The sequence below is a fragment of the Pinus tabuliformis genome, chromosome 7 (assembly GCF_031772625.1).
Source record: "Pinus tabuliformis cultivar Carrire ecotype Pingquan chromosome 7, CPIR1, whole genome shotgun sequence".
Taxonomy (NCBI): Eukaryota; Viridiplantae; Streptophyta; class Pinopsida; order Pinales; family Pinaceae; genus Pinus; species Pinus tabuliformis.
The window spans coordinates 1,451,098,584-1,451,110,069 of NC_142293.1; the positions used below are offsets into that span (position 1 = coordinate 1,451,098,584).

At 36.3% G+C, this 11,486-nt stretch overlaps 1 pseudogene across 1 annotated transcript; it reads left to right on the forward strand.

The window, feature by feature from the left end:
- Positions 1-5,268: 5,268 nt before the first annotated feature.
- LOC149253172 (elongation factor 2-like) lies at positions 5,269-8,822 on the forward strand (annotated as a pseudogene). Its single transcript, XR_016266133.1, has 2 exons — positions 5,269-5,319; positions 5,732-8,822. The product of XR_016266133.1 is annotated as an elongation factor 2-like (transcript).
- Positions 8,823-11,486: the final 2,664 nt, after the last annotated feature.

Below are 11,486 nucleotides of genomic sequence, written 5' to 3' on the forward strand. Positions count from 1 at the left end.
ATTGAGGACCTTGTTATTCTTTGGAAAGCATCTAAAAATTGAATTTTCTATTGTGAGCAAGATTGTAGGAACTTGGGTTAGTATATTTCTTAGTCAATTTCCTTATCTTGGGCACCTTATAGCTCCCTCTTAATCAATAGATTCCTTGACTTTGTTGGTACTTTTGAGGGATTTTAAGGGGAAATCCTAAAATAGATAGCAATGCTCATAACATTTCTAGCATTTAAATGCACTGTGTTCACAATTTAGGGTTTGGATCTAATATGAGTCTTAAAAATAGATATTGACATATTTTATAAGAATACCTACAACATTCATGTACACACTTATTTTGAACATATGAAGTGTAGCATCCCATTTTTGTGATCTCTAGAATTTTGACAAAGGAACCTATGGTGTTTCCAATACCTTCTAAAATATCATTTTCCCAAAACTCCTAAGGAAGGGAATACATTATTGTCCACATAGGTGCTTTAATTAAATTTTCTATCTCATAACTGAAGATTGTTGTGAAAAAACCCTTGGACCTTGACTTGAGTTTGATTTAACCTTTCATATTCCACCGAGTGTTAATCGAGTTTGTGAGAGCATTTTGTTAGGGTTGGATCCCCATAAATTTACCAATAATCCCATGGTCTTTCATATTGAATGTAACGACCTACATTCAATGAGGTTGCTTCATACTTGGGGTTTTACTTTGTTTCATTGAAGCAATCATTGTGGAGCTTGTTGTATGAATCCTTTCCACTAGATTCATTCTTGTTAGTGTATTTCCTATTCATGGGCTCCTTTCCTACACCACCCATTCTAGATGATGGCTAATTGGAGAATGGTTTCCATGTGACAATATCGTCGAAGAAACACACATTAGCCTTCAACTAGGAGGGCATCTTCATGTTGCGGTAGATAATCAATGGTTGGTTCAAAAGGCTACTTTTGTGCTTATCAAAGAGAAACCCCCAAACTAGAAAGGTTGTAGAGCACAAGTTCTCGAAGCATCATCCATATTATAACTATACATAACCTTAATGAGACACAATGGTCAATAAAATATCACAACTTAAAACCACACATATTAAATTATCTTACAAAAAAATGTTAGAATTAATATTTTGTATGATTATAATATAAAATTATTTATTTAATTGTATCAGTTGGGCCTAGCTTGGGTGGTTGAGAGAAGTCATTATCCTCCCAATGGGGTTCAAATCACACTTTTGACATGTGTGTTCTTTGTGAATTGATTGTGGATTGGAGCTCTTCATGAGCTAATTATTGATTGGGCTTGGAATAGTACTAGCAATCTCATTCTCACCTATGAGTCAAATCAGAGTAGGGTGAGTAGTATGATCTTAGCCTCAAGAGATAGGTTAATTGATTACATCATCTACTCAACAAATGCTACTTATGAGGAAATTATAGATTCAAATCTAATTAAGCCCCTCAAAGTTACTAAATAATTTTTCATATGTATAATTATGTACATACATAAATATATGCATGTATTTGATATCAAAAATTCTTCCTCAGAAAAAATAAAGAAAAGTATTAATAACTAGCACCCCTATATTGGAACAAAAATACATTATAAAATAAATATACACATCATGAAACTAATACCTATGATTCAAATAAAAAATTAGTTCCTTCTCAAAATTTTAATCTCAACTTCTCACTCTTAGTTGTTCTAGCTATTTCTTCATTAAGGTGGCAAGAAAGTTGTTCTAACTATTTCTTCATTAAGCTGGCAAGAAATATAAAAAAAAGAAGAAAAAGAAAGAAAGATATATATATATATAAATCTAATATTTGTATAAATGAGCATTGTACATATACACATGTAAGTACATTTGTGTTTTTTTTCCTTCATGCTATGCCTTCAACACTTAAAAATGTGATTTTCATTTTACAATGAAATAGAAATCATGATTTTTTTTAAGATAAGATATATTGTGTATAGACATCATTTCACTTTGTAAATACATTTATAACATATTTATAAAACTTTTGAAATTAAATTTAATTTCCATTTAAAAAAAGTGTACACATTAATTTTTAAAATAATATTTTAAAAATAATAATATTAATTTAATTGTAAATAATTTGTTTAATGAAAAATTTAATTAAATAAAAAAATAATATAATAAAATGGAAAATATGTTAAAATGTGAAATTGAATTTGGAGTATATTCTAAAATTATTTATGTTTGGCTGGGTTTTTTACTTAACCAAATAAGGTAAAGGCTCAAGACCTAGAGGCATTTAGCAGGAGTGAAACCTTGTCCTCTTAGGCACCACCACGGTGGTTATTTGCCAATGATATGGTTTTCCTTAAATAACAAAAATGAGTCAACCTGCATGACTGTCCCCACTACTAATTTAACAACAGATTATAATAAATTTTCCCGCCCTATAAAAAAAATTCAAAATAAGAAATTAGTCCACTCAACTTTATTACAAAATGACAAGGCAGGCTGTCAAAACGCTGAACAACCCCCCTCAAGTTCGACTCTACTGAGTACTCTACTCAACTTCGTGACAAAATGACAGCGAAGACTATCTCAAAAATTTGCACGAAAATATTTTTTAATTCGGCGACTTAAATAATTAAATTAGACGAATTGGAAAACGTATGTGCCTTGAAATTATTTTTAATCTGAAAAAATCAGCAAAGAGATTACAGTGCATATCGGTGCCAACCAAATCAACGTTTTATCATGTTAAAATCAACGTAAATGCAGGGGATTAGCAAATATTGTTTTGGATTTGAATTGACTCGGTTAAGATGACTTTGTGACCAAGGCAAGCAACCTGATCAAGGCCAAGGCTGCTTGGTGGGCAAGCCAGACAAGTCTATTGCTAAAAATTGATCATATAAATATGGTTCTGCAGCTTGAGAACCCATATGATCATCTGCTATTGGCCTTCTTGCCAAGCTTAGGCATCTTGATTTTCTGTTTTTCTGATATTTTTCTTTTAATAGATAATCCTCGACAATTACTCTCTGGTTTGGAGTTTATCCAAGTGGAACAAGGCAACCTTTCAGATCTAATCTATTGAGGACTTAGTTTCTTATTTATATTTGAGTTTTATGGACAGTGGACTGCTGCTTGGAATTTTATGTGCTAATAGGGAGTTAGTGAATTATTATTAAGATGCAAACATGGAGAGTTGAGTGTTTGCTTTCACCACAACCAGGGCCTCTATATGGTAAAATATTGTGGCCAGGTGCAGGTCCATGATAAATTTTGTTGCGATAGAAATCCATGGAATGTAAAAGTTTAGTTAATTGAATAGTCCTCAAAGTTTAGTAACGCACATCTCCCATGGGGCAGGAGAAGTGTTTCTCCCTCTTTTCAACCACCATCTCAAGAAAGTTCTGATTTGTATGGCAAGATTTGGGTTCTTATGGCAAGATTTGGATTTTTTTTTTTGATTTTAACATTAGTTAAGCTTGATTTGAAATGTAACAATCACATGTTCATAAGGGCTTAGAAGTCTAAGCCAACCTCTTTACAATCTAGATTGCATATATATGTCTATTTTAAGGTGGTTGTATGGAACAATCCCTAGTTGAAACTTTTCTGTCCACCTCAGTGGGTAACTGTGGTCTCCTTCGATCAAACTCTAGAGGAGTAGGGCTTCTTGGTTATATAACAACGTTGATCATTTAATTTAAATATCTAACTACGATTTTTTACTTTCGTGGATTCCATGGATATTGGACTCACTATGTTTCATTTGCATTGGTGAATTTCAGGTAGTACTTGTATATATTATTTGACTGCTTCAAGTTTTTGGTGAATAAGAAAAACCAGCAAAGATGGTAATATCACTGCTCTGTTTATTTTCTGTTAAACAATCCCATGTGATGTTCATGTTTATATTTTGAAGGAAAATTTGATTCTTTGAATACTGACAGTGTTTGTCCAGAATTATGGATGGTAGATTTATCAGAAATAAATAGTCTGCTTAATATAAACTTGTTGCCTGTGCACACTTCTCTAATCAATGCAAATGATGACTAGCCTGCTGAATTAATTTAGAGATATGTGATTGTGTATTTATAGGTGAAGTTTACAGTTGAGGAGCTCAGAAGGACTATGAACCAGTGTTCCACGGGGACTCGCCCCCCTCCCTAGGGGTCTAGTTTCCTAGCTCCCCCGCGCTCCGAGGACTTGGGGACTAGAAGGGGTCATTTCCCCATGCTCCCAAAAAACAGGGTACGCAGGGGGACGTGCCAGGGGGTAGTTTCCTTGTGCTGAGGGGTCGTTTCCGAAAAGGGGGTCGAGGGTGGACATGGGGGGTCGAGTGGCCCGATTTTTTAAAATAAACTTATGTTTATAATTAAAATTTAACATTAGTTTTAATACTTTAGGGTTTCAATTCATTTTTTAATAAATTTAAATCATTATTCATCCTGGGCCCTCACTCCATTCGCAAGACGTTCCTAGTTCCTCTGCAGCAGAGAGGAATTGGTCCACATATAGCTTCATCCACTCTATCAAGAGGAACAAGCTTACCTCTAAAAGAGCGGAGAAGTTAGTTGCTGTGCACAATGCGCTATGTTTTGAGCATAGGAAGACACCTGAATATTTGAAAGGACCAGCAACACAATGGGATGTTGATCCAGAAGATGATGCACAGGTAGATATGGAGGAGAGACTTGATGAGAGACAAATGGGGTTGGTTGGTGTGCCACTTAGCATGTTTGAGAATGCTAGTGATTTAAATTCAGATGGTGATATGGTTGATCCTACTTTATTCATGCAACAGCTGAATGCAGAGACTAGCGGGGCATTACCTTGAGGCTTGAGCAAAATTATGCTTGTTTATCTTTTGATATGTTGATGTTCTTATGTTATTCTGACTCAAAATTTTAACTCTTGATGTATCAGACTTGACTTCTATAATTTTATGTCAATATTCAGTGTTTACTATTCAATGTTCATATTAGGAAGTGGAACATAAATATGGTTTAAAATTTAATCATAATGTATGATGTATGATTATAAATTAGAATTTTAAATTTATATGATATTAGATAATGATATTCATATCAATGATCATGCTTGGCAGATTTTCAATTCAAACCCAATTGTCATAGTGAACTCAATTTATAAATTATATTTTATATTTATAAGTTTTTAAGACCCTGACGTCTCCACGTTTCCTAAAAATTGGTGGGGAGCTTTTACATAGACCGCTCCCGCGTATCCTCGCTCCCTCGCCCCCTTGTCCTAGAACCTTGGTGGAACATCGCTATGAACTTGAAGCATAATATTCGTAACATGTCTGTGGTTGCCCATGTTGACCATGGTATCATTCTCTACTTCTGGCATTGTTTTATCTCCTCTGCTCCTCTGCTCTTTTATAACACCCATATAACATACTAGTGCATCCTCACATTTGTGACATATAAAAAGAAGAGGAGAGTACTGAAAGGACTGCAATTCCCACTCCCTCAAAGAGTGTGTTAAATTATCATTACATTAAAATCGGCTTATCCCCTTCTAGAGTATATGTTAAGTCTTCATTGCATCAAATTATAGTTCTCCCTATTTACTTAATTCATCATTTTTTTGTTGGCTTGATCACGGGAATCCGAATCTTGATTATCATTGTTTACATGATATTTTATATCATGGTGATTGTCAATTAAACTGCCCATGGGCTTACTTAATTCATCATTACCTCTGTTAATTCTGATAATTGCTATGGGTATTTGCAGGGAAGTCAACTTTGACAGATTCTTTGGTGGCAGCAGCTGGTATCATAGCTCAAGAAGCTGCAGGGGATATTAGAATGACTGACACTCGGGCAGATGAATCTGAACGTGGAATCACCATTAAGTCAACTGGGATGTCCTTGTATTATCAGATGACAGAAGAGTCTCTGAAAAACTTCAAGGGGCAAAGAATGGAAAATGAGTATTTGATAAACTTGATTGATTCTCCAGGGCACATTGAATTCTCATCAGAGGTCACAGCAGCCCTCAGAATCACAGATGGTGCATTAGTTGTGGTACACTGTATTGAGGGAATCTGTGTCCAGACCGAAACTGATCTGCGCCAAGCTCTTGGGGAAAGGATTAAGCCCATTCTCACTCTCAATAAGATTGATAGGCTCTTCCTTGAGTTACAAGTTGATGGGGAGGAAGCTTATCAGACCTTATCAAGGGTTTTTGAGAATGTGAATGTGGTCATGGCTACTTACGAGGATGCTATGCTTGGGGATGTTCAAGTTTATCCAGAGAAAGGCACTGTTGCATTCTCAGCTGGCCTTCATGGGAGGGCTTTTACATTGACAAACTTTGCGAAAATGTATGCTAAGAAGTTTGGGTGCGAGGAAATGAAGATGATGGAGAGGCTATGGGGAGAAAACAATTTTTGACACTCATACAAGAAGATGGTCATGCAAGAATTCAGGCTTACGCACCTGCAAGAGAGGCTTTGTTCAGTTTGTATATGAGCCCATAAGGCAGATTCTCAGCATTTGCATGAAGGTTGACAATGATAAGCTACGGCCTATGTTGCAGAAGCTGGGGATTTGTATGAAGAATGAGGACAAGGACCTCGTTGGGAAGGCCCTGATGGATCAGGTCATGCAGAGTTGGCTCCCTGCAAGCAGTGCCCTACTTGAGATGATGATTTTCCATCTGCCTTCTCCTGCCATCGCTCAGAGAGACCGTGTAGAGAACTTGTATGAAGGGCCTCTGGATGACATCTTTGCAAAAGTTATCAGGGACTGTGATCCCGACGGGCCATTGATGCTCTATGTGTCAAAGATGATTCCGGCCTCAGACAAAGGCCGGTTTTTTGCCTTTGGGAGAGTCTTTGCTGGGAGAGTAGCAAAGGGGAAGAAGGTGAGAATCATGGGTCCCAACTACGTCCCTGGACAGAAGAAGGATCTGTATGTCAAGAGCATTCAGAGGACAGTCATATGGATGGGGAAGAAGCATGAAACAATTGATGATGTGCCCTGTGGAAACACCGTCGGTATACTTGGGTTAGATCAGTTTATCACTAAAAATGCTACTCTCACAAATGAGGGAGAAGCAGAGGCCCATCGCATCAGAGCTATGAAGTTCTCTGTCTCCCCAGTTTATCGAGTTGCAGTGCAGTGTAAGGTAGCCTCTGACCTCCCAAAGCTCGTTGAAGGCCTTAAGCGGTTGGCCAAGTCAGATCCCATGGTTGTCTGCACAATTGAAGAATCAGGGGAACATATAATTGCAGGAGCCGGAGAGCTTCACATCGAGATATTCTTGAAGGACTTGCAGGAGGATTTGATGGGGAGAGCAGATAGTTCTGTGTCTGATCCCATTGTTTCATTCAGAGAGACTGTGCTGGAGAAATCAGACCATGTTGTCATGAGCAAATCTCCAAATAAACACAATAGGCTTTATGTTGAAGCGCGGCCTTTGGAATTAGGTCTTGCAGAGGCAATTGACGAGGGGCGCATTGGCCCGAAGGATGATGTCAAGTCCCGAGGGAAAATCCTCTCTGAGGAATTTGGATGGGACAGAGAGTTGGTGAAGAAGATCTGGTGCTTTGGGCCTGAAACAACAGGACCCAACATGGTGGTGGACATGTGCAAGGGAGTCCAGTACTTGAATGAGATTAAGGATTCCGTGGTTGCTGCATTCCAATGGGCATCCAGGGAAGGAGCTCTTGCAGAGGAGAACATGCGTGGTATTTGCTTTGAGATGTGTGATGTAGTCTTACATTTAGATGCCCTACACAGAGGAGGTGGTCAGCTCATTCCCACAGCAAGAAGGGTCTTCTATGCTGCTCAGCTTACTGCCAAGCCGAGGCTTCTGGAGCCTGTATATCTGGTTGAGATTCAGGCACCTGAGCAGGCTTGGGGTGGAATTTACAATGTGTTGAATCAAAGGAGAGGCCATGTGTTTGACGAGCTGCAGAGACCTGGGACTCCACTGTATAACTTAAAGCCTATTTGCCAGTTATAAAGTCTTTTAAATTTGCAGATACTCTTCGGCTTGCCACTGGTGGGCAGGCTTTTCCTCAGATTGTATTTGATCACTGGGATTTGATGGGGGGTGATCCAATGGACTCTTGTTCAGAGGCATATCACTGCCCTCTCAGAGTATGAGGATAAGCTGCAAGGACTGAATATTTTTAGTGTTTTTGTCATGGCTCTGTTGCATCGGAGGTTATGAACCCACGTCATTTTCAGTGAATCTTCTCGGTTGCTGTCAGCTGTGCAGAAGTATCAGGTAGCATTGGGGTTTATCAGGGCTCTATCAGGACCTTACTAGTTGATCTTGATCTGAATTTTAGAAGAGAAGTCAATTGTTTGAACTTGTTATAGTCAAAATATTCCAGAAATTCCAGAATTTCTTAAAAATCAACCTGTGTGGTTGGATATTCTCAAAATCAACATATGTGGTTGGACATGTGATTTGCTGATCTATAGTCCCGTAAGAGCATAGACCATTAAGGTACTGCAATATTCTAAGTTTTCATTGGTCGATGTACTGAAGGGTGCTAATTCATCTTTGGCATGCTCTCAAAATTTATGAAGTGGCTTGTGTTGCAAAGCTGTGGAGGCTGGTGTATGCATGTTGAAATGGGCAACTTGGTCCTCCAGGTTATGGGTAGCATTGAAGTTGATCTGAATTTCCCCATCATAACTGGCTTGCTCATGTGTTGTTCAACGAATAAAAGGTAGGTAGTGTTTCCTTATTTTATGACTGTGAATTGAGAATAGAAGAATGCCAGGTATGGGCTAGTTGGACCCTCTTGTTGGGAAAAACATGAGTTGATTAAGGAAAGTTGTGTGGTCAACTTCTGTCCAAGAAATAAAAGAGTCGATGCTTTCTCGTGTTTAAGTGAGGCATTGAACCGTTGTGAGATGTTATTGAACTCGCTTTTTAAAATTTACTTACAAAATAAATTTTTTATTCGAAGATTATGAGGACATTGATAATATATATTTCTGGATATACTTGAAGGGGCATAATTATAAATTAAATAATATATATTTTAAAACTAGTTATAAAGTAAGTATTTTTTCAAGGAAAATAATTATTGTTTATATATATAAATCAGAATTTAGAATAGTTATTATATTAAAAGTTATTGAGCTAAAATTTAGTTTAGATATATGATTGATATAAACAAGTTGAAACCAATAAATATGATCGAAATGGAGTATGTATTAACCACCATTTACAAAATTGTGATCTTGTAGCTTTTAAACAAAATCCTATAATACCTAAAATGTCTCATTTATATATTCACCAATACTAACCCTACAAAAACCAAAACTTAAAAACTTAAAAGCATGAAAATGTTACATTAAACCATGATGAATTATTCATCCGTTTTGATTTATGAGTCTCTTAATTTACCATTACAAGAGGACATACCCATTTTTCCAGCCACCAAAGTTCATCTTGATTTAGCCTTTACCCCAAATTAGCCATGTGATCAACCTTGGAGTTGTTTGATTTGAGAATATGGAGACATTTCATTTTTGCTTGGGGATAGACTGATACACTTTGATTTATGAGTCTCAGGCGGGCATACTCCTTTTGCCACACCACCAAAGTTCACCTTGATTTAGCCTTTACCCCAAATTAGTCATGTGATCAACCTTGGAGTTGTTTGATTTGAGAACATGGAGACATTTTGTTTCTTCTTGAGGATACACTTATACAACTAATAAATTAGCTTGAAAATCTAAATGATGGACTATATTCAAGGAATCACCAGAAACAATGACCTCATGAATTCTCAAATTACAATTTGCCCCAAACTTTGATATAAGGCATAGGCTTTAACTCCGTTGTTGGAAGTGTGACATAAACTCTAAGCATATCCATGTTCTTCTTGATTCTCTGGGCAAAAATATCCCCCTCCCCAATATAGTTATATTTTTTAAAAATTAAAAAATGTTTCTTTAATTAAAAATATATATGTAATAAGATTACAAATTAATAAATATTTAGTCATTGATAAAAAAAATTCTAATTTCTTAATGCATCTTTAAAGAAGCTTTCAAATAGACTAAAAATAAATTAGAAATTAATTTACCACCATACTTTTAAAGAAACTTCTAATTAGAAAATTGGAAAATCCAAATTTAATCTTTTTAAATTGAATATTTAACAAATTTAAATAATTTATTTATTTTTTCTTTTTTCTTTTATATTATATCGAAATAAAGTTTTATTAATCTATCTTATTATATTATTTTTAAAAGTTAAGAAAATGGTTTTTTTACTCTCTTATATATATATTCAGTGATATTGATAACTTTCTTTCAAATTTCTTAATACATCTTTGAAGAAGCTTTCCAACTTACTAAAATTAAATGAGAAATTAATTTAACGCCATATTTAAAAAAAAATTAAAATTGGAACATTCGAATTTAATCTTTTTAAATTTAATATTATTCAGTTTTTAATATTGAACCATTTTAAAATAAAAGAATTTAAAAATATTTATATAAAACTTTTAGCCTTTTATATTATATTGAAATTAATTTATAATCCAAATTTTTCTATTATTTGGTAGATAGGAGTACTAATTATATCTTTGAAATAGGGCTTTGTACAAAAATGCAAAGAAACAAGAAAACTGAACAAGTAGAGTAAAAAACAAAAAGCTTATGTTCGTGGGGATTTCATGAAGTAAATTAAATCTTACAAATACTTTATCCACTTATTAAGAGAAATAATAAAAATTTAGTTGAGTAATAAGAGAAATTAAAATTCCCCACCCCCCCTCGATGGGGGTGCTCATGCTGAGGTACAAATGGCACATGAAAGGCCATCGGGGCTTACTCCTCCTCCACGCAGGTATTAATTCCCCCATCATGAACTGTCCAGATATTAACTCCTCTTCTGCAATGATCTCCCTCATGAACTCTGTGGTTAAATTCAGAGTTCGACAAGTGATCCGCTTCAGTTTGGCAGTTTGGGCAATGAATTTGGGTAGGAAGGTCCGTGGAAGTGTCCAATTCTGGGTCTATGGCACCTCACTGCAGTTTTGACCTTAGGTGAGGAATGCAACAAACGTCTACATTTTTTGGGTGTGGGTTGGGATATGTCTCTTGGTCTACCCTTAGGATCCAGGCACTGGGACAATCACGACCTGGTGTTGTTTCCTAGCTTTCACTGGCTATAAGACCCCTTCTCTCTTGCGGCAACTTCACTCTCGCTCACGAGGACTCTTGGTGGTCATCACATGTGCATGGGTATCATTCTAGTCTCTGGTAAATTATCCTCTGGGTTTGGGTCTCCTCTCTAGACTAAAGACAACAATAGGTTCTTTGTCTGTACTCGAGATTGTGTGTTCTATCTGTGTCAAGTTTTGGGGTTGTATTCAGGAACCGCTCAGCTTCGTTACCCAGTCTGGGTAAACATTCGCCCATCTCACCTTTCTAATAGTGGTGTTGGTCTGGTGATTCATTCTTGTTTGAGTCAGTGGGTTCGTGGTATTGGGCCGGTTTGTATTATA